General features: G+C 39.4%; 1 protein-coding gene across 4 annotated transcripts in view; it reads right to left on the bottom strand.

Annotated features, from left to right (window-relative positions):
• The window catches only part of Ctnna2 (catenin alpha 2), a 1,099,183-nt gene that overhangs the window by 703,783 nt on the left and 372,331 nt on the right, over positions 1 to 23,069 (bottom strand). The gene's annotated exons all lie outside the window — the stretch shown is intronic.

Raw genomic sequence — 23,069 nt, 5'->3', positions numbered from 1 at the left:
CTGTTCTGTTGCCACTGTGAGATGATACAAACCTTGCATTCAGACATAAAGGAGACCAGCTTGGACTGTCTCCCAGTGAGACTCCTCGCCAGTCCAAGAGAGGCTGACCCAACCAGGTAAGTCAGAATATATAGGCGTCACCTCTGTCACCTATGCTTAATGAAACCAGCCTCAGGTTGATTGGAAATCAGAAAACACATCTCTTCTTGTGATAAGAAACAATTCCTTTTTAGATAATAATATATCAAATTTCACCTGAATCAAATTAACCTTAATCAGCATAATACAATATTACCCATCATGTTGTGGATAACCACCATGTTTTGAATCCATTTTTTGAGGTTAGAGATAATGAATAGAACATTGTTTCAAGGCATTAACAGGTTTAATAATTATCTCAGTCACACAGAGATTAATTTATTTGACCTCATATTTTCTGTAACATCTAGAAAGATGCTTTCTACAGAGTGGGACCAAATAATGTTAAAATTATTTAATAATGGAACTGTCACCTGGCTTATAAACTGCAAGGGACTTAACACTATCATGAGGCCAGATACAAAACTATCAAAGTAAAGACTAGAGGCTTCAGACCAGCTGAGAGCAGATCCAGAAGCATTTTAAAAGCTGTGTTCTGAGATGTGCAAAACTTCATCCTCACCATTCTTTTCCAATACTCGCTGCAGGAGGCAAAACTGAACTACACCCAAGAGAAGAAAGTTAAACAATTCCTTCAAACTCCACGAATCCAAGACAAATAGAAGTGCTTCCTGCCAAGGACATTCCTCCAAAATATTGGCAATGGTTTTCATTTTTAATATAACTTCTTTAATATGTACACACCACACATACATACATGTACTAGCCCTCAAGAGCCACCTAACATGACCTATTTTTGATAGAGGCCAATCTCTGCACATGGAGGCTTGCTGATTAGAACAAACTGACTGGGCCGTGCATTCCCAGGGAATCTGCCTGTCTCCAGCTCTTCATCCCTGGAATTATAAACATATCCTGTCTTACATGATGTTTTGCATGGGCTTTGTGGATTGAACTCTAGTCTTCCTCAATGCATGGTGAACATTTTATCAAATAAGATCTTGTCTAAACTCATCATTTTAAAACAAACTCTTGAAAGTTGTTACAGTCCATACAGGAGGCTGAAGGTAACCACCAAAGAGGTTAATGCTTGTCATTAAGAGTTCAGAAAAATGGACTCTGAAATTCTACACACAAGTCCAGCTTCAGCTAATTGCAATGTACTACCTGTCAAGAATGTCTGATAACTGAAAATATTAAATCAAAGCAATTCTTCTGGGTGAAAACATTAAGCAGCAAATAAAGGCTGCTTTTACAGAAGAGCGCACTATAACAAAATCCAACATAGTGTATATATTATACATTGTTAAATGGTTTTAGTTTTGAAAAGTAGCATTATTAATTAATTTGATCCCAACTTAAAGATGTATACTTAATGAATACATAGCAAACATGCCTTAGAAGAATGTAAATATAATTTTTTAGTTCCTTTCCTCTTTCTCTTATTCTAAAAACAAATCAGTCATCAAGTTACCTAGAGCTTCTCTCCTTAACCTCTATCACTCTTTCTCTTTTCCTTTACACCATCTTAATCATTTTCCTCTTAATTTTCCAAGTTACAATACTTATTGTGTGTGGAGGGGGACGTGAGATCATTACAATGTGCCATTGGAGTCAGAAGACAACATTCAGAAGTAAATTCTCTACCTTTATGATGTGGGATTCCCCTCTGCATGCTGTGATTACCATTAACTAATAAAGAAAGCTGGCTTGAGCCTATAGCATGGCAGAACAGAGGTAGACAGGGAAAACTAAACTGAATGCTGGGAGAAAAAAGGTGGAGTCAGGAGAAGTCATGTAACCTGCCGGAGACAGATGCCAGACCAAATCTTGCTTGTAAGCCACAGTCACATGGCGATACACAGATTAATAGAAATGGGTTAAATTAAGATGTAAAAGTTAGCCAATAAGAATCTAGAGCTAATGGGCCAAGCAGTGATTTAAGTAATATAGTTTCTGTGTGATTATTTCAGGAATGTGGGTGGCTACGAAACAAACAAGTGGCCTCCTACTACACCTTTACCCTATGGAGTAAAACTCAGGTCATCAAGTTTGACAGCAAGTGCCTTTACCTCCAGAGTCACCTCAACAGTTCTTTTCTTGATCATTTTGTTTGTAGACATTCTTCATTCCACCAAAAAATCTCTAGAGTTGTTCTACAATGGACATTCCCAAAAGCCACCCCCTACTGCAAGCTGATGGATAGCTAGCCTCAGGCATTACCAGAATTTCTGAATGCCATTCTAGTGCTTAGAGTAAATCTAACCAGTAGACAATTTTCAATAAAAAATCACCTATAAAACTAACTTATGCATTGCATGTGTGTATATGTGTGTTATGTGTATGTGTTTATATACACATGAGGATTGCATGTGTGTGTATCTGTGTGTGGCAGTCAGGGTTGGCATTTGGCAATCTTTGGTATCATTCCTCATGTTCCTCCCACCTTGCTTTAATAAACAAACAAAAATATTGTGGTTATCATATTGTGTGTATAATAGGGGAATTATATGTGTGTGCCACTGCACACATGTAGAGGTCAAAGGAAGGCACTGTGAAGACTGTACCAGCCTTTCAACCTATGTGGATCCTGAGAGTAAATTCAGGTTCTGAGCTTTGGTTGCTTTTCTTCACTGAATCAATTCACCAGTCTCCACAATGTTTAGAGGCAAAGTCTCTCTCTAGTCTGCAATGTACCAAGTTGGCTATACAGGCCAGGACTCCCCAGGACTTGACATATCTCCACATCTATAGATGACACCTCACTTCACCCAGCTTTTTAACATGAATTCTGGTGATAAACTCACATCCTCATACTTGCCTGGCAAGCACTTTGCAAACATCTTGCCACTGAAGGCATGCATTTTTCCTAGACATCTACAATCCAAACTAACACTATTTTCATCAGCTTTCCATCTTGCTGTCTTTAAGTCCCTTTTATATAATCCAGAGGCTCATTCTCCTTACCAGGCTTACTATATGCATAACAAGTGTTGTCTTATGCCATTCTTTCCACGTAAATCTCCTTCTACATAATTTCTATGTTATTTGTTTTTCAGATTAATTTACTTTTAACTGACATAATATTTGTGAGGCATAATATGATGTTTTGATTTATGTACACATTGGGTAATAATCAAACTAGAGTAATTTGCATATTCATCTCCCTAAATTTTGATTATTTTTGTAGTGAAGAAATTTAAAAACTTCTACCTATTTTGAGACATACAATGTCTTACTTTTAATTATGTTTACTATACCGTGCCATGAAATATCAGAATTTATTCCCCCTATCTAGCTGTAGTATTGTAGACTTATTTACTAACTCCTCCTCATTATCCCTCCTCTCAATTCCTCGCCGTCTCTAGAGACCAGATTCAACTTGCAAATGCTGTCAGATCAACTACTTCAGACTCTATTTATTAGGGAGGTCATTTAGTGTTTGTCTGTTTGAGCCTGGCTCAAACTGCATATACTATAATATTCTCTACGACAGGATTCTACATATTTTTAGAAGTATTCAACATACCACCATGTATGTGTAAATAATGTGTGTGTGTGTGTGTGTGTGTGTGTGTGTGTGTGTGTGTCTGTGTGTACCACCCAACTATTGGGAGGTATTTGATTAAATAACTTGGCTGCTGTGAGTAGGCTTCATGAGACATTACTATTCAGGTGTTCCCACACAGAGTGTCATCATTTCCTATGTTGTGAGTGTGGACTGTTGGATAGTTCTATTCTGGAGATCCACATATGGGTCTATATTTCATGTGGAGTTGCCATATGGTTTTCTATAATGACTGTATCCACTTATACTCCTTTACGTCTGCAAGAATTCCCTTCCTTTGAGTCTTCTCCAACATTTGTTATGTTTTATGTTTTGATGATAGCCATTCTAATTGGAGTAAAATCTTATCTCACTGCATTTGTTCTGCATTTCCCTGTTGACTAATGGTATTGATCATTTTTAATACACCCTTTGCCCATGTCTATGCTTTCTTTCCATATAGACGTTTTGCTCATTTAACATGCCTTGCTTACTGAGTGGAGATCTTCCAAATATGTAAAGTGCCATTTCCTTTACTTTATTCCTGTCTCTTGGAGACACCGAATTGTTTCTACCTGAATCTGCCTTGTGACATATTTTTCCCAGCCATATTTGGAAATCAGACAGTCACAGCATTTACTTACACAATATGTCAGTCATTCGATTGTGCAATATTCATTGTATTCTGGTATCCTTGAATAACCCCTCAAGCTCTCAATAATTTTAATGCTTTTTTCCCAATAAATTGGATTAGATAAACAAAAGAATCCCGAGTCTGACTTTACAGTGATTAATTTCTGTTATTGTAAGAATTTATAAAGTGGAAATATTAACTTAACTTTACGATTGTTTCCTCTTTGTGTTAAAGAAAGCAAACAGATTGATTTACCCAGCAAGTAAGCATTAGTTCTGCTGAACTGAGTTGGAATAATTCAATTGTTCATTACAGGGTGAGAAAAGGCCTCTGATTCTCCTGTCGCTATCAAGGAAGGAAATAACACTCGTGAACAAAACAGTCAAAATGCTTTATGGAGATGTTTGATCACAACCCCTCTTCACTGCTAAATACTATATTTCTACTATTCTAAAAACTAAAAATCACAATACTCTTTAGAAATGGTAAGCATAAGCTAGGACAAAAGTTTTAGCAGTATTGCAAGCAGAGCTTTGTTTTTGGCTTTTCAGCTGGCAAAGAATGCACAGACATGAGAGAGAAGCCCTGTGGACTGGCAGATTTGACCAGGGGCTTCCCAGAAAGTCTGCATGGTGATTTAGAGGCAAAATCTATCTGCCTGAGCAGATGTTATTGATCAAATATATAAAACTAGTGGCCAAGGTTCAGAATTTGCAGGTACCTGGTGGATATTTCAGAAAAGGTCGGCTAGCTAATCTGCAAAGAGCCTGGCTTCAATCATTAACCAGATAGGTCTTCGGATCCATTGCATAAAATTGAGAGGATTTATAGTTCAATAATTGATTTTGTTAATGATTTGAATAAAAATACCTGATATAATTTTATGTAGAAAACATTTTTTATTTTTCAAAGTGCCTTATCAACAAGATTTCAGGACTTCTGAGTTGTTTTCATTTTACATAAAAATCAAATATTTTATTCAATAAGTAGCAGGGCCACCTGTGAAGAAATTATCAACAAGTGTGTGGAGGGAACAGAACTCATTCCTAACCCCACTAACCCCCAGGAAATTCTGAAGCATCTACAGCCCCAAGGCTTGCAGAATTAGAGCTGAAACACACACAGTATGTGTCAGCTATTTTCTTATCTATAAATAAAATATATAGTTGTTCCACTATAGATACATTTTTTTGTAAATATTTTAGATTAGTTAGATTTTTTCATGGATATATTAATTTGGTAGGAGGAATTTAATAAACTGTCCTGATAATAGATGCCTTATGTTAGTAATACATCACTAAAACCTCCCAAATAACTGTCCTGAAGGTTAAATGACTCACCTTTTTGTCTCTTACCACTGTTTTTGATAATTGCTTATTGCTTTCAGATAACACTCTAAATGAATAATTATAATAATCTATATGTTTATACATCAAACCATTAGGCCATAAGCTTGATAAAGTTTTAGGAATATAGAAATGTAAATGCTGGTGTCTGGAAGAATGAGTGAAGAGAAAATTAAGGTACTGCTCACACAGTGGAATATTACTCAGCCGCAGTGAGGAATACAATCGTGTCTTCTGCAGGAAAATGGGAGAAACTGGAGATCACCATATCAGCTAGCACAAGCCTGGCCACGAACCATAAATAAACAGTATATGCTTTCTATCATACGCGCAGCCTGCTGAGAGCAAAAGAAGACCATGGAAGTAGAAGGGGGGCTACTAGGGGGACAGAAGCAAAGGAACTGAGATCTGTGTGTATGTGTGGAAATACAATGAAGGGTTGGGAGATGGCTCAGCCCGAAAAACACTTGTCTCTACTCCTGACAACCCGAGTTCAGTCTCTGGGACCCTCATCAGGAAGGAGAAAACCGATTCCCAAAACCTGTTCTCTGACCTCCATACATGCAGGTGTGCTCACAAACACTGAACAAATCAATACAAAACACACATGGAAATGTCGTTCACAAAGTGACTATTTTATACAATGGATATGCATTAATGAAATGCATGAAAATTGGCAAGGTAGAGTGATATAGAGAGAGAATGATGTCATGGGAAAAATGCCAGTAATACAAAAGATTAATTTATCTGACTTAAAAACATCTCTTGTAAAAAAATAATCCATTTTCAATGTGCTGAGGCTTCCCTTGCATTGGATGAGAAATTGCCAGTCAGCAACGTCTAGTAACATGGTGGGAACAGAATCACTAGGTTCAGTTCCCTGTAACTAGTGGACCTGGTAACACTCGGACCAGTCCCTGGCTCATCAGAACACAACATGAAGCAGACTAGGAAATTAAGTTCCTGAACAATTATTTATCATCGTGTGAATAATCCCAGCTTGCCCAGCTGTCTGGCATGACCACAAAGCCCAAGCAGGCATGCACAGCTACACTTCCTCGACTGTCTGAGTGAGAAACAACAGCTGGAATGCTTTCGGGGAGAGTCTTGCAAACACTTGACTAAAACTATAAATTCAAGTGGATGTCCACCCTAAACTGGACTCCCACGTGTTCACTGCAGCCTCTATGTTCGCCCAAATGGTTGGCTCCCCTCTGAAACTACACACTAATCACCCTATCTGGATCTCCCTCTGTAGTCAAGTTGCAGCTTTGTGGAGCCCTGGGTAGGACACTGCACTTCAGCTTTCAAACAAGTAAGGCATGGCTGAAGGTGACAGATTCAGTACACATATTCACCACTTCTATTTTCTCACACCCCATCGAAATGGCCGTAAGAGTAATGTTCTTTCAAAGGCATACAGTTTTCTTTTAAAAGCATCAATGGCAGAAAAAAAAGGCTTCAATATTTTGAAAGCCACATATCAGAGAAAAGAGGTGCAAGCTCATTTAGGAGCACTGAGAAAGTGGAATCCTCAGCGAGACACGCGAAAGCCCAGAACAAACCAATTTGCACTGCAAAACTGTCAAAGATACAGGGATTTGAAGCATCCACTTCTTCTGCAGCAAAAAAAAAGAGAAAAAGTGAGAATTTTAAAACATGCCTGTTGATCTGTTCTCCAAACAGCAGCTAGAACTGCAGGTGCAGCTAGGTTGTCATAAACGAGGGAATTTTTCTTTATGGTCGTATTTTGCTTCGTTGTGCATATGCCCAAATTGATTTTATTTGTGTATTGGTTGACCCTTGTCTTGGGTGCTCTGAACAACACTGCCATGAATATAGGCGCGCAGACATCCATCCCCTTAGCATACCCACTTCAATTCCTTTGAGTCCCTATGCAGAGAAGTGCGGAGGGGGACCATGTGATACGTCTAGCTTCGGCACTCTTATGAAGTGCTGCTCTGATTTACAAAATGGTGCTGTGGTGACACACAACTGCTCTTGGAAGGCTGAGGCAGGAAAATTATCCTGAGTTCAAGTCCAGCCTGGGCTAAGAAGTGAGACCCTATCTCAAAAGAGATAGGAGAGTCACACTAATTTAACTTTCCTACCCAAACAGAAATTCAGTACTACATGATGTCTTATGTTGGATGTAAAATAACAGTTTCAGAAAAACAGCATGATGGCCAGCAAAAGCTGAGATGGGAGAATGGGGCACTAAATTTCAGTTACATATGAGGAATTAATTTTAGTTTATTATGCAGCGTGGTGACTATGGCTAACAATAATATTCTGTGCATTTTAAAAAAATGTCAAGAGATCTTAAATGACCTTACCAAAGGTGGTAACAGATACATTACCTACTTGCTTTAATCTGTCCATGATGTATACACAAGCTGAAGTATATGACACTATATCCTACAAGTACGTACAATTATTCATCAATTTTGTAAAGCATTTTGTACATTTTGTAAAGTGCCAGAAGATCTGAGTGACAATTGAACACTAGCTGGTCACCTGGTCACATGAAGTCAGGAGGCCCAAGAACAATTCACTTGTTCGCAGATAGCCTGTTGTTCATTTTCATCTAAAGGGCCTAACATAGAAACAAGGGCACCAGGAAGATGGCTGTGATCCTTTAAAAATCCTGAGAAAATAAAAATATACAATACAAAGAAAGAAGAGACATTCTTGTATAGATTTTATAAAGTGGAGAAATGGGGCAAACAGACCCAGGGAAGTAGTCAATGTCTGTGGCAAGAGGAAATTCGGGAAGAATTGAATTGTGTCTAAGTAGCTCTGATAGAGAGGAAAACACCTTTCCAGATGGGTTTTGATATCTTTTTTGAAGAGATCAAGACTATAAAATTAGATGTTGCCTACAGGTCCCTAATTTTTAAGTTCTAACATCGAAATAATGACATCTTTTGTGTGTCTCCCTTCGATTTATTAGAAGTGAAACTCACAGAACACTCTAACGTCTTCTTGAATCATCTTTAAGAAGGGAGATTTCCCTGGGAAGGTCTCAAGTGGTTTGCTGGCTGGGGTGGGGAAGGATGATTTGTACTGAACAGGAAGAGGAAATGTGATGCTTGTTTCTGAATAGAACCATGATAAAGTGGGTTGGTCCATAATGCCTCTGTAGTCCCAGGGGATTAATATGGTTCTTTTTTTTTTTTTTTTTTTTGTCTGCTTGCAATGATCTAGAGTCACCTGGGGAGATGGACACAAAGAGGGTTTGTCTCAGTCAGGTTGGACTGTGGGCATGTATGTGGGGTGATACTTTTGGTAATGTTTTTGGAGTGAGCAGATTTACCCACAGTGGGGGGCACGATTCACTGGGCAGGGAATTCTGAAGTGTAGAAGGATAGAGAAGCAAACTGAGCACAGGCGTGCAACCATTATCTTTTCCCTCTGGGCACTTGGTTATGAAAGGTGACTAGCTACTTCAAATTCTTTGGCTTACCCTATTATAGCTGGTAGCCTGGAATGATGAGCTAAAGCGAACTCCTTCCTCCCTAAGATGCTTTTGTCAGCATACTTTATCACAGCCACAAAAATGAAACTAAGACAGTCGGAAAGGGATGGAGGCAGAGGAATTTGCTAGGACACTTAGTAAAAGGAATCATCCCTGGCTCTGATATTACAGATCTGTTGATTTAGGAATGACTTATAGTCCTATAATATGCATTATATAGTTCTGACACACAGATTTCAAAATTTCTAGTGCAACCCACGAAGTTCTGCTTCTTCTGAGATGCTTTGCTCCAGACTTGAAAAGAATAATTTTGAACATGAATGGTTTCATAATTTAGTCAACAAAACTCAGTGCTTGACTTGCTAGCATGAGGAACAACATCTAAGGCTATCTTCTGGTCTCATTCTACACACATGTGCAACCCCCACCCTGAATCTTGAACCAAAACTCCTTTCAAAGTAAACTGAGTAATGGATTACTAGGAGGAGGCTCTCAATCATTCAGCTTCAGTCAACACAGCAGTTATCAAATACTGTAGCCAGGAACGAAGCTGTTAAATAATGATTTTTGAATAATCCACTTGACCAGGCATTTCAGTTCTGGTGCTTATGGAGAGAGCACAGTCCTTTCAAGGATGACAAACTGTCTTCGTACAAATGGCAGAGTAGCTGTGTAGGATGATGTATAGGAAGAGATGTGTTTGAGGGTGGGAGGCTAGACAATTTGAAGCTTTGAACAAAGAGCTACACTTCAATTAGCATCTCACAGGGTGAGAGGCTGGTACAGGTCTGCTTGTCTCTTCCTTGTAGATTCAAATAAGAGATCAGCCAGCAACAGACTTCCATCGATGTTTTGCTTGTCCTGGCTAGGAAAGACAGCTCAACAATACTTTGCCAGATGCATTTTTCTTACTGTGCTTTTTATAAAAATGATATTTATTGCCACTGACAAAAAAAAGGAAGATCTGTTTCAAACCTCTGTTAAGTTAAATCAACATTTGATTTAACCCATTTTCTTATTTCATCAAGAGTTCCCTGTCTAAGCACAAGAATCATCTGGATAGGGCTGGAGAGAGAGCTAAATTTAAAAAGTGCTTGTTATGTGCAAGTAGGGATTGTGAGTTCAGATCTCCAGAACCCACTTACTGTGCATGAAGATGGGCATGGGAGGTACACAGGCAACCTAGACCTGGGGAGGCCGACACAGAAGGAAGTCTGGGGATACTTGGCTGTACAGTCTAGTCAAATGGGTGAGCTTCAGTGAGAGACCCTGCCTTGGAAATAAGTTGGAGAGTGATGGAGAACAGACACCTGGCATTGACTTCTTGTCTACCCATGTGCACAAAGGTGACTGCACACTAGCACACAGATACACATGTACACAAATGCTCATATACACAAATAGCAATATAATATAAATAAAAGAATGTCCTAAGTACTTGATCAAGTCAGCAATTAAAATATCTCTTTGTGGAACACTGTGATTATGCAGACTGGATGGGGGTCTCACAGAATGTCTCAGTAGTGATTTCTGCCTTCTGTGCTGATTTATAGGCACATAAAGGGACTCTTTGTGTCTCTTAGGGAGCAATGAGTTAATAACTTTCAGTGCCTATAGTGTAGTCTGTAAAATGCTTAGTTACTGGCAACGAGGGATCTGTCTAGCTCTTGGAGCTCATTCTTATGGCTTTATCCAGACAGGCATGCTGTCAGAGCAGAAACAGCAAGAAACAGCGCAGGGAAAATCTCTGAACAGAAAAGTAAGCAAATGATGTATTTTTTTCCATACTTGTGGCAACTGTAATCCAATCAGGTAGAAGCCTGAGGTAGGAGGATTAGTGGTTCAAGTCCAGCCTGGGTAACACATCATGTTCGAGAGCAGCCTGAGCTATAAGGCCATGCCTCAAACAGTGACGACAACAACACAGTTACTGGTGTCATTCCAAGACCTTTTGGAAAGGTCTGATGAATCCCTTCCCTAGGGTCTTAGGAAAGCTCCAACTAGAGAGAAGGCCTGAGTGTGTAAATGTGAAGCAAAAAGAAACCAAGGCGAGCTTATCTTATCTTAGTCATTGTTTATCACCTGGCTGTGTAGGGAACATGGAGAAATCACTCTTCCAAAATACGAAACAATGTACTAAACACATGGGTTTTGCTTCCCCTCTCCTCCTCCTCTTGCTCTGCCTTCTAGCCTCACCATTATTTGTTATTATTAGGAAAAATAAAGTGAAAGCCATTTGTTCATTTTAAGGAAATATGTCTCTATATAGCCTCCCCTGTGCCAGTCTCTATGGTCTCAGTTCTGGGGACTGTGAACTGTATCCTGTTCCTCTTCATAAGGGATAAGTTCCAACAGCGGAATGGAGAGTAACAGCTCAAGGAGGAGATGCCATGTGGAATGTGGCAGGTGTAACTATCAAATTAAATATATTGACACAATCAAGTGAACATATTCAAGCTAAACTTTAGAAGCAAAGGAGCCATTCTCACCAGGTTCTCAAAAGAACATTGCAATCAAAGGGATACTAAGTGCAAAGTCACTGAGAGAGTTTGTGTCCCTAGACACAGAGATGTTACCAGCAATGAAATATTTCTTAGGGTGTAATTATTTCCTAATTGAATCAAGAGAAATTCTATTATTGTGGGACCAAGACAGTGTGAGGCCCAAACAAAGAAGGCTTCAAAGCCTATCTCTGGAATTACCTACTGGGGAGTGAGAACTCCGGTTGCAGGCATGCTGTGTACTTTGAAAACCTAAAGGAAAGGCTTATCTAAGACCTTGTATTTGATAAAAGAATACAGCATGCTGATCTCTCTGACAGTTTGGTGAGGTAAGGACTCTCATGGAAGATCAATTGATAGATTGGGTTGTCCCAGCTGCCTTTGCTATGATGACCAAATCTGATGACTTGGCAGGCTAGGCTGTCAGCAAGCCCTGTTCATTTACAAAGCTAAAGACAACTCCTGATTATCCCATAATGCTTTGTGTTCTGTCTCATCATATTGATTGACCTTGTATGATTCAAGGACTCTCTGAGAGATTGATTTGTTCAGAAAAGAAACTAGCTAGAAGTCTGAGTAATTTTGTTGTTGGATATATTTTTATCTCCACTTTATGCTTGAGTTGATCTTGTTTTCTTTCTGTAAGTAGGAAGAGCTCCTTAAAGAAGCCACGGTTCACTGAGTGACACTGAGGCTTAGGCTTGCTAGTCTTGGCTCCCAAGAAGCATTCTGTGAGCATCATCCTTATGCAAGGCAGAGACTGGGCACTCTCAGTTACTGTGCTTCTTCTCTTCTCTGGTACATCCCTAAGGTAGTTAAGAGCCTTCTGCACACAACACACACCTCCCTAATCACAGCTCAAAATTCTGCATTCTATGTATGCCCTGGAAATCTCATAATCTTTTGACCCTTCAACATATTTCCAAATGCTACCTTTACTTTCTTTAAAATACTTTATAATCATAATCTAATAACTGCCATCATTGTAGGTTTAATCTATAATTAGTCATTTAGGTCAGTTTTCATTCAGGATGGCTTGCTTGAATTTTAGTGTAGAATCTAAATTAGGTTCTTTGTACCTTCAGTTGGTGGATTTTTAAATGGGTTTCTTGCTATTGGCAATTGATGGTGGCTGGGGGAGGGTGTGGCATTCTTCTTTGAGGATGAAGCCTCTGGTAGGCTCACTATGCTCCAGCAGATGGGCCAACACTCATTTACATATGGGCAGTACTATTGTATTTAATAGAATTTTTTTTTTAAAAAAAAGGATGTGAAATTAGGAGAAAGAAGTAATGGTTGGAATGATGGAGGAAGGTCATTGGTTAAAAAATAAAGAAACTGCTTGGCCTTCATAGGTTAGAACATAGGTGGGTGGAGTAAACAGAACAGAATGCTAGGAGGAAGAGGAAGTGAGCTCAGACTCGATAGCTCTCCTCTCTGGGGCAGAAGCGATGAAACTCGGACCCAGGATGGACGTAGGCTAGAATCTTCCCGGTAAGCACACCTCAGTTATACACACATTATTAGAAATGGGCTACTCTAGGTGCGAGAGTTAGCCGGCTAGATACAATAGGCCAAGCAGTGTTTAAAAGAATACAATTTGTGTATTGTTACTTCTGGTGTAAAGCTAGCCATGCAGGAGCCAGGCGGGACGAAAAGCAGGCCCACAGCTCACACAACAGTATGATGCCCAACGTGAGGCCAACTGCATCCACAGAAAGCCTGAGAAAGCTTGGGAAACAATAGAGTAAAGCATGTTTTCTTGGTAGCAGCAATTTCTTGGGTCTGCTCTGCTTGCTAGAGGCAAGCAAGTGCTCTCATCTAAGAGAGGCTTCCTGTCTCAGCTTCAGCTGCAAAACCCTGCAGCTCTTAAGAGGTCCTGCCACAAAATACTTAAATGGTGTTGATAAAAGCCGACTGGATGCTTGTTTGTTTTCAGCAGTAGCAGGAAAATACCTGTGTTGTTTTAAAATGCCGGCTTTCTGGGCCTACTGGCCAGGGCAAACTCTGACTGTTTGAGGCAGGAGGGCCGACTACAGAGAAAGTACTTGAGTGTTATCTGATGCAGCTCGCTTGCTGGCAGGGACCTTGAAATGCCACAGAGTTGTGGCGATAAAAATGGCTCCAGCAGTACCACCGCCATTAGGCTCGAAAGCTAAGGAATGGGCTGGTATCTCAGCAGCTATTGGCTGGAGGAGTGGAAGGACCTCCCGCAATAGTTGGAATATATGGGAACTTGGGAGAGGAAATAGGATTTGGATATGATAATGTTTTTTTGCATACATGTATCAAATTCTCAAAAAAACACAAACATAAAAACCCCAAACTTCTTAAAAAGTGAAAATTGGAAAAAAAAGAAACAAAAACTTCTGGGCAAAAGGGTATTGACTTCATACAAGGTGTTTTGATCTTCTACAACAGAACGCTTTTAAAGTAAATTCTGTCTATAACTTGGTATGCTAGGCCCTGAAAAAAATATGACCCAGGGCTTATGTTAAATTATTTAAGGAAGGATACTTTCTATTTTGTCCTTTAACAGTCAAGACAGTATCTATTCTCATTTTTACTTTTTGGAATTATATTTTATTTTCTTAGATCATACTCGAATTCCATTACCATCTGGGGAACTAGGCTTTCTTCTATTAGAGTCCCCAGCAGGGACTCTAAATTGTGTGTCTTATTCTCTGCCTGTATGTCCCACTTGAAACTCAAGCATAGGATAAGACAATTCCACAGAACCATGTCCACTTTATCATTTATCATTTCCCATCTCATAGCAATTACCTTGCACACCTGGAAGTCCATCTGCATATTGAAAAGAATGTAGAGGACTTTTACCTGGCATATTGTTGATAAAAAGAAAAATCAAGAGCCAGAAAAGCAGCCAGAGAGAGGTTACTGAGGGTAGGAGTAAGAGAAAAAGACAGAAATGAATGATTGAACACTTGCTTCAGTGGGAAAAAAAAGTCAACTGAAGATTTCTCAAGTCAGATAATCATTGACTGCCTTAATTTATCATAGCAAAGACTGGACCCTCATTCTTAAGACAATTTTGCTGTCCTCAATTCAAGAGCACTAGTCGGTGAGCATCCACTTTGGTCTCTATAGCAACAGATGCATTGCTAGATTCTTATCAGTTACTAACAGATGCCAGTAAAGAGAAATGGCATAACTTAGGTCTGTTGGCCTACTATGGTGTTTGTCAAGCTTTTAAAGATGTCTTGGAGTGGCCGCTCTGATCCATTCAAAGTGAACCTAGATTTCAAATATACTATAGCTTCTAACATATGCCTGCCAAATAGTTTTAATCCTAGACCCAAGACTTGTGTCAAAACACTTCAGAGGTACAAAAGAAGACCTGCTAATAAAACCTAACAAATTACCTCCATGTTTACATAGGATATCAGTCTATCTCAGTTGACCAAAGCAAGTGGATTATCTTTACTCAGCTACTACTGGAGGCCAATAGGACCACATTTCATCTCCTATTCAGCTATGATGCCTATCTGAATGACTGACTCTAAAGTTCTTTGCCTAACTTCTAAGTGTACAGAGGCCTGAGCCCTGTGTGAACCAGTCTAGTTTCCAGGTATTCCAGACAGCTGTCCACAAAAGTCCTATGATTTTAGAAGGGTTCTTATTACGTTCTTCCCTAGCCATGTCAGTAATTATGATTGCTCCCATAGTGTTCATTAAGATAGGAACACATAGCTCAGGGCATCTATAGCATGGGGAACAGAAAAGAAACTGATCTGAACTAGACACACCCAAGGAGGCATTCTTTTTTGGCTGTTATCTCTTCTCTGGGAAAGTTACAATAACCTTGATAACGTGGGGTTTATTATTTAAAGTTAATAAAACCAAATAAGAGCATATGGAAGAAGACAGAAAATAAGTTTCCCTTGACACAGTGCCTTCTTCCTGGCCCCTGCTTATTCTATTTCCAAGTGCCTCCCAGATAGTGTGAGTTCTGGTTTGGCCATTTTACTGCTAGAAAATCTGAGGTTTTGGGATCTTTCTATCTTTCCTAAAATAGCTTCATAAGAAGACATAAAGCAGGTTTCGATTCCAGTGTCTCTCAGATGCTAGGCAAGTACTTTATCAACTGAGCTGCAGCCTAGGCAGGCCCTGCATCCACAAGCAATTGCATCTATTGGCTCTTGTGCTTGCCCTCCTACAGGAAGGGAATGAAGCAGAGTAACAGTTCCTAGCTAATGTTATCTTTCAAGTGGCACATCCTTTAGAATCTTTTCATTTTTCTATGAGACCTGATATGGAACCCTGACATTGGACTTAACTGTAATTTTATGGGCCTTTTTAGCTGCATGTGGATACAGAAGACACAATGGAAACCTGTTTTTTTTCCAGATAAAACAAAATCAATTATACACAGTAAATTATTTAATACACAGAAAAATACATGCAAGGTAATTTCTAGGTGATGCTTTTCTTTTGTGTATTTATTCATTTGAGGTGGAATTTCATTCCCTTGGCTGTCCAGGTTGCCCTTGAACAGAAAATCCTCATGCCTCATGCTTCTGAGTTGCTGGCATAGCAGGCACATGCCACTACTGAGTCTATCTTTACACACAAGATGTTAATACTAAGATGAAGCATAACTACAGCCTCGCATTCAAGGACAACCTAGGATCTCAGAGAAATTTACATTTGTTTATGTACAAAGGTTTGATTGCATGAAACTTCAGAAGTGAAAATTTTTCTAAACTTCAAGTCTGTGTTCACACCTTTCCTAAATCTTTTATTTAGTCACACTTTGGTTTTAAATCACACCACACTGCCCACACAAATAGGCTTCTATATTTATCTTTGTCAACACTCATCTTTATACTCATCGCTGTACCCAAAATGAATTGCTTCTAAGTCCGCTATAACATAGTTATATAATAAAATACTATTCAGCCAGGAAGCATATGTTTAGAGATTATTTATTTATGTGGAAACATGTTCACAAAATATTGAGTAGAGAAAATAGATTACAAAATACCACATTATTTTTTAAATCAAGGCATAGTACAAGCTTGTATGTATTCGCACATCTGAAAGCTTGTATACATCAAAAAGGCACATGCTCAACTTTTAACAGTAATTGAATATAGGGAATAGCATGGAATCTTTTAATGTATATTTTATTATTTAATCTTTATTCTTAATAATGATTGCATATGCATGTTATGCTACAAAGAACAAAACAAAATAATAACAATAGAAAGGCCACTGTTTTCTGAGGTCTTGTGTCCCTGAATATTACCTCACTTGCATGTCATACAATGCTGAGGAAGAAGGTTTTGCTTTCCTCTGTAGATGTGTAAAATAATGTATGTATAAATGACTTTTTAAGCAAATGTGGAGCTGTCAAGAGGACAAGAAGGGAATGTTGAGGGGAAAGGAGGACAAGAAGAGTTAAGATGGGGTACAGAAGGGAATACACTCACACAAAAGACATGCTTGTATGGAAATGTGAAACCAAATAAACCAAACAACAAGGAAGGGTTTGTGTAAACTTGGCTATGTTTTTACATCATGATCTGACTGCAAATAACCTTTATGGACCTCACTGCGTCCTCAGACCATCACATGTGGGCTCTGTGGGGAAGCCCACTCACTGCGATCATTTGAATGAAAAATCTCCCAAGAGGCTCCTGTATTTTAACACTACATTCCCTTCTGTTACTGAGGGAAGCTGTGGAATCTTCAGAGGTTGGAGCCTTGATGGAGGAAGTCCATCCCTGGGTTTAGCTCGGCCTCTCTTTCTCTGTCTCCCTCTCTGCTTCCTCTGTGTACTGGAAATGGGATCTCTGCTTTCTGAGTGCCATGCCTTCCCTGCAGGTGGACTGTGCCGCTCTTGTTGCTGTATGCTAAAACAAAACCAAACAAAAACTAAAAGAAATCCCTTTCCTCTACCTTGTTCTTTTGTTATGGAATGTTTTCACAGCTACTGCTATACCCACGTACATTACATTCTAGTGCAAAGCTGCTGAGGTTGGGACAGTGATGTCTCAGGCACTTAAGATAGATTTGTGTCGCCTCGCAGCAGTGTTTCACTGTGCTTCCTAATTACCTGACTTTCAGTAGCAGTTTGCACATTAAGGACATGGATCCACTGGGAGGCTTCCAACAAGCTAAAAAAAATCATGGATCCATGTATTTCATGTGTAATTTTATTTAAAAAAAATACAAATAAAAAGTACTTTGCTAATTTGACAAAATGCGGATCACCAAGGTCCTCTCCCAAAGGGATTTCTGCTTTAATTGTGAGCACCTGAGTGAGTGTGTGTGTGTGTGTGTGTGTGTGTGTGTGCGTGTGCAATACCGAGTTTAGGCAGGCATGTGTGGAAGTCAGAGATTGAATGTGGGGTGTCTCCCACCAGTTTGAATAAGTTAGACTGTAGTGACCCCTTCAGATCCATCTTTTTTTTCCGTGCCTGCTCCTGCCCCCAGCCCCATGGAAGGGTAAAAGGCACATGTTGGCAAACCTGGCTTGTACGTGGGTACCGAGGATAGAACTCAGGTCTTAATGATTGCATAGCAATCACTTTACCCACTAAGCCATCTCCCTAGCCCATACTTAGCAGACAAAACATTTCATTACTTAAAAAAAATTATGTAGTAGGGCTGGAGAGAAGGCTTGGTAGTTAATAGTGCTTGCTGCTCTTGCAGATCCCAGTTCACTTCTCAGCACTCAATGTGGGAGGCTCACAGCCACGTGTAATTCCAGTTTTCTTCTGACTTCTCTGGGCATCTGCATTCACGTGCATGTGCACACATACAGACACATATACATATGCATAAACAATAAAGTACTTATAACTAAACAGTGAATGGCTACAGAATTGAACCAAGATGCAGCACACACATGGTCCAGGCAATCACAGTCCGTATTCTCACCAAGGCCCATGAGTGAATAGTGCATGAAGAAGAAAACAGCTCACTGCCTCTCAGGGTTGCACATCTACCGTTTTAGTACCTAGAATAAGGATTAAAGTTTTCTTATGTTCTGAACTGTAGTTTAGTACTTAGGATGCATAGTTTATTTTTTTCAGTTGTTTATAAGAAAGAGAAGCATACTTAGGCATTTTGGTGACAGAATTTTGAAACACAATTTTTCTACTTAACTACCCATTCAAGTACAATTTGTCTAGCAAAGTATGCAGGTACTGCCAAGTGAGCTATTTACAAATTGCTACTACATTGGAATAAATCAAAATTTTCTGTGCAATTTAAATCAAATGAAGATTTCTGACTTGTCTGTAAATGTTGTCCATGATGTCCGATGTCTATTTTACATTTATATAGCAGACATAGTCTTCTCAGTAGCTAGGCTGTATGAAAGTTTTTTTTTATGAAAATCACAGTCCAAATGTGGACACTTTGCTCCACTTCCACTGTTGTCATCTGTCTAAGGAGGCCATGCTAACGAGGATTATTTCAGAAGCCAGGTTCTCTTGACCTTTCTTCCATCTTTCTAGTTATTACATCCCTATAACCTGTACTGGATGCCTGGATCAAGGTACTCTGCACTCTCAGATGTCCTCTGCTCCCATTAGCATGACAGAAATAGTCTGTGTAATGATACAAGAGGCCCTCTGCAGACAGGTGCTTCATCCCTTTACAGACGTCCTGGTAGACCAGATACCTGCGCATAAGCAAGGCCCTTGGCATCACTGCTTCTTCACCCTAATGTGCTCTCTGTCCCCTCACCTCCAGAAGATCTTGGATTTGCCATTCTTTCGTGTTTCTGTATCCTCCGTATTCAGAGCTCTCCCTCCCTCCTGTTTCTTGGGGTTTCTGTTTTGACTTTGGGCTTATCACTATATGAATTATCTCTGGCACAAAGCACTCAGGCATGTGAAGTCCATCATCTCTCTCTGGAGCACTCGCCCTGGGGAAGCAGAGGGCTTGGTTCTGTTCACTCTTGCATTGCTAATGTGATGCCTGGCATAAAAGAGTGATTTGTACATTTGTTGAGTGAATGTAATTTTCAATCCATTTTAAAATTCTTATCTGTAAAATACCATGTCCTCCTATCATGAAGCTCCCTTTTCCCCCTCACAAAGAAGCTAATAATAATACATATTTGAAATTATTTTTAATATGTTTAATGAAGAAAATTTAAGGCTTCCAAACTAAGATGCATAAAATAGCTTCCATTGGACAACTATTGATTCCTTATCATTTGGAACATGTTATACTGCAACAATTACATGGACAGCACCAATCCCAATTTACATGTTCAACTTTTTGAAAAAGAGCCTCTACTCTTTAAACCCCACATGTAAACTATAATGACAATCTATCAAAGGGAGCACTGTGTTAAAGAACAGTTTCACTTATGGGTGTTTCTGAAATTGAAAAGACCAACATAAGGACCTGCTAATTGAAAAATTTCCTATGACCATTATGAACTCTTTACCCAATGCTGTCTGCTCTCAGATGCCTGCTTTTGTCTCTGGTGTCTTTGTACACAGGCTTTTCTCTTATCAGTTACCTTTTTTTTTTGTTTGTTTGTTTTTTGAGACAGGGTTTCTCTGTGGTTTTGGAGCCTGTCCTGGAACTAGTTCTTGTAGACCAGGCTGGTCTCGAACTCACAGAGATCCGCCTGCCTCTGCCTCCCGAGTGCTGGGATTAAAGGCGTGCACCACCACCGCCCGGCATCAGTTACCTTTTAAAGTGCACAATTTTTGCTGCATTTTCAAATCATACATGTACAAACTCATCAAATCACTTACATTTATGGCAACCTCTAGCAAACAACGATCAGAAAGAATTTAATATGATCCAAGTAGGTGAAGTACAACCTGTGCCCCAGACAGATGGCTTTCCTTCTATCAGTTAGTGCCCACCAATCCTTGGCAATCTCCATCCATATTCCACACCATTTCCTAAGTCCAGTGTCTTAGAATTGTTTTGGATGCCAATGGGTTATTAGAAATTGAATCTTTATGTGGGACTAATCAGGATATATTTTTGCAATTAAAAAATAACTGCTTCCCCAAGATTTCAATCTCTAAGGATTTGGGTTCATGATTTCTTCATCTTAATGTCATTAACACATTAACAGAAAAATATGTGATAATTGACATATTTACTCCCACAGCTTATAAAATGAAAACAATATATAACTGGCAGGCATGATAGCAGAGTCAGAGTTTATTGCCACAGACTTTTAAAATAAGATATGCTGTAATCCGTCTCTTTATGCAATATATGATATATCAAAATAAGCATATTGATTTTATAGACATGGGAATAAAAATACTTTATAGGAACCATGGTAGCATTTTGACTGCCTGAAGCTCTACCCTGAAATCATTAGTGTGATGTTCAACAGAACAGCATACAGGTTCAAAAAGAACTCAAATGGAAAATGCTTTGTTTAAGTCATTGATGTGAATAAGAGTTGGACACTTGGAAATTTGAACATGACACCTTCTATGTATTCTGCAACTATGTAAGAAGCCAGGATTTTAATGAAAGTATAAACTATTTCTGAATCCCAAGATTCTAATCAAACGACAAGAGATTAGAGTTCAATAAAATACAAAAGGCACCAAACTCTGCTAGTCCATATGAGCGTACACTGAAAAAAAACACACACAAACACATGCACGCATGGGTTCACACACACACACACACAACCAAACAAGAACCCACCTATTTCAATAGTACTCTATCGATAAATGACAAATGGAATTATATTTCACACTTTGATTACCTGTTCTTTCATCACATCCCACAGATTCTATTCATGGGAGCACACTTTATCCATATTTATTGATCTTAAGACTGTAACCATCACAGCTTTTGTAACTCCTACTACCTTCTTTGGGAATAATTGTTCATCGATGGGAACCCTAGTGTTCTGTAACACAAAGCTGAATTCTGCAGTCATGTCATTAGCCTCATGCTGTTCTGTGAAAAGCAACGGCAAGTAGAATTCTGGATCCTGGGAGTATCCCTTTGCCACAAATCTGGTATGCAAAGGACTTGCTCAGGGTGGGATAGCCCTAGGTCTCCAACATCTCTAGCTGTACTCTATAGAACATCTATGCAGTCAAATCACAGCATATACTGGTCACAAAGAAGTCCTCACAAATGCCTAGGTACCATAGCAGACATCCACAATTTATTCTTTGTTGAAAATAGGCAAGTCTTCCAAATTCAATTCATCTGAAGGTTCATGGAAAGGAAAGTGATTTTTTTTATTTCTACATTTATTCTTGGCACGCCACACACACATGTGGAGGTCAAAGGACATCTTTCAGAAGTAGTTCTCTCCTTCCACCATTTCCATCCTGGAGATCCAATTCAGGTCTCTAGGCTTGTTGCAAGAACCTTTAACTGCTGAGTCATCTCAATGGCTCAGGAAACAATCTGGCAATTTAGTTTCTGGGCTGTTCCCACTATACTTCCTTTTGCTTTTCAAATGACAGAAAAAGTCTGGCTACTTGCTTGAAGTTTATACTGTTGATTTAGTAAGCTACCTGGGTTTACTTAAACAATAGGAGTTACTGGTTGCGGAGGTGGGGTGGGGTGGGGAGCGGGGGCTGGGGATGGTAACTCTGTCTCAGCATTGTCTAGCAGTATTGCACCATAGTGCAAAGCTGTCATAGATTTCTCAGCATCCCTGTTAGCATACCTCAGTACCATAAAGGACTTTCGGACAACATAGTATACACCAAGCCCTGACTTGATTGACAGTTTTGTTTTGTTTTGTTTTGTTTCCAACTTGTACTTGATCATCTCAGAGACAAGAATCCTGCACAGAGAGAACAATGCTGACTCATAAATGGAAACTCTGGGGCACTTATCTAAAGCAGTGCAGCAAATGGACACAGCTATAATTTAGTGCCTTCCAAAGCAAAGAGTATGGATTCAGTCGCCTTGCATTTTACATGTACACACAAGCACACATCACAATTTACAAGAAGTGGAGAGAAAGATTCTTGTCTGTGCCATCAACAGTGAGACTCCCATCACACTTATTGGAAAGTCACTCATAAGAATTGCTACTTGCAGAATAGGGCTAATAAATTCTCCCAAGTTTGTGGGCAGCTAGAACTTTTCCACTTTGTTGGACCAGCGTGAACACTTTAAAACTCGCTGTGCTTATTAATGCCTTTCAGGGCTGAAGATTAGCATCTATTGCTATTCTTAGCTTTGAAAATGTACTTTGTGAAGGACCAATTGGCACAGCCTCCTTTGTTCCTATCAATCATCCACCTTCACCAAATGAAATCCTACTTAAATCAAATTGCAACCATTGAAATGACCAAGACAACACCACTCGAACAACTGAGTTCTTAGATTTTACACTCCACTCAATTCTTCCATCTTGAACGCGCACTTAGAAACGTAATCAGAGCACAGGCTTCCCCAAAGCAATTCTTTGGCAAAACCTTACTCTTCTTCAGAAAACCTGTCCTCTTTTCCTGCTATGACTAAT

Source organism: Microtus pennsylvanicus, chromosome 8 (genome assembly GCF_037038515.1).
Source record: "Microtus pennsylvanicus isolate mMicPen1 chromosome 8, mMicPen1.hap1, whole genome shotgun sequence".
In the NCBI taxonomy this organism is placed as follows: Eukaryota; Metazoa; Chordata; class Mammalia; order Rodentia; family Cricetidae; genus Microtus; species Microtus pennsylvanicus.
Note: the sequence above shows the minus strand (reverse complement) of the source record. Positions and strands in the feature narration are given on the sequence as shown.